Here is a 901-nt window from a genome sequence, read left to right as displayed (position 1 = left end):
TACTCATTGGGCCAGCTTCTTCTTTCTTAAACAAATTTAAAATACCTTTTTTTATTTAAAAAAAATTAATACTCTACCAAACCATACTAAAGGGTCAAGCCGTCAAGGTACGACGATGGTGACTCCTACGGCTCCGACACCGGCGTGAGCGGTTGTACGTGCGGCGGGTCACCACCCGAACAAGCCTCTCGAAATCGAAATCATCATCATTCTCTCTCTCTCTCTCGCTCTCTCTCCGTAACACAAAAACCCTCACGGGGAAAAGGGGGAAAAAATCCAAAGCAAAACTCCTTTGAATAACAGAAGGAGGAGAGGAGAATGAGATTTTTGGAGAGATCGAAGAGTGAGAATGATGAAGAGAAGAAAAAAAAAATTGGAAATACAGAAGTTCAAAGGTGTGAAGTTTGCATGCACCTTGCGATGTCCGATCCCTAGCTCTGTGTTGAAAGGACTGTAGTGGTTCTCTTTGTACGATTTTTGTTGAAGCCAGTTGTTAAATTTCCAAAACAGGAGTGAGAGTGTCTTGAAACCTGTATAGATATATCTGGAAAATTTTGTATAATCAGTTTGCACATGCACATCACGCTTTTTCCACCGAGCTTACTTTTTCAACAGATGAAAGTTCAAATGTAAAGGAACTATGCAACTCGATAATTCAAAGTTGAAACGAACTACTATCAGTATATTGCTAACGTCACGGGATATGCAGCAGCAGAAGGAGAATCAATTCAGTTTGATAGACTGATGGGACCCACTCACCACTCACATACAGATACGTGTTTATTCGGATTCGTATATTTTTTATTTGATTTTTATAATTTTTTTTTTCACATAAAAGAGAAGATAAAAGATAAAAATTTTTTAATAAAAAAATATTATGTGTTTCATTGGTGTGGATAAA

At 37.6% G+C, this 901-nt stretch overlaps 1 protein-coding gene across 1 annotated transcript in view; it reads right to left on the bottom strand.

The window, feature by feature from the left end:
* Positions 1-736, bottom strand: part of LOC107632432 (small ubiquitin-related modifier 1-like) — a 4,153-nt gene extending 3,417 nt beyond the window's left edge. Inside the window, exon 1 of the mRNA XM_021117661.1 lies at positions 415-736. The gene's annotated coding sequence lies outside the window, so the exon portion shown is untranslated. The remainder of the gene's footprint in view (positions 1-414) is intronic.

Source organism: Arachis ipaensis, chromosome B03 (assembly GCF_000816755.2).
Source record: "Arachis ipaensis cultivar K30076 chromosome B03, Araip1.1, whole genome shotgun sequence".
NCBI classification, from domain to species: domain Eukaryota; kingdom Viridiplantae; phylum Streptophyta; class Magnoliopsida; order Fabales; family Fabaceae; genus Arachis; species Arachis ipaensis.
Note: the sequence above shows the minus strand (reverse complement) of the source record. Positions and strands in the feature narration are given on the sequence as shown.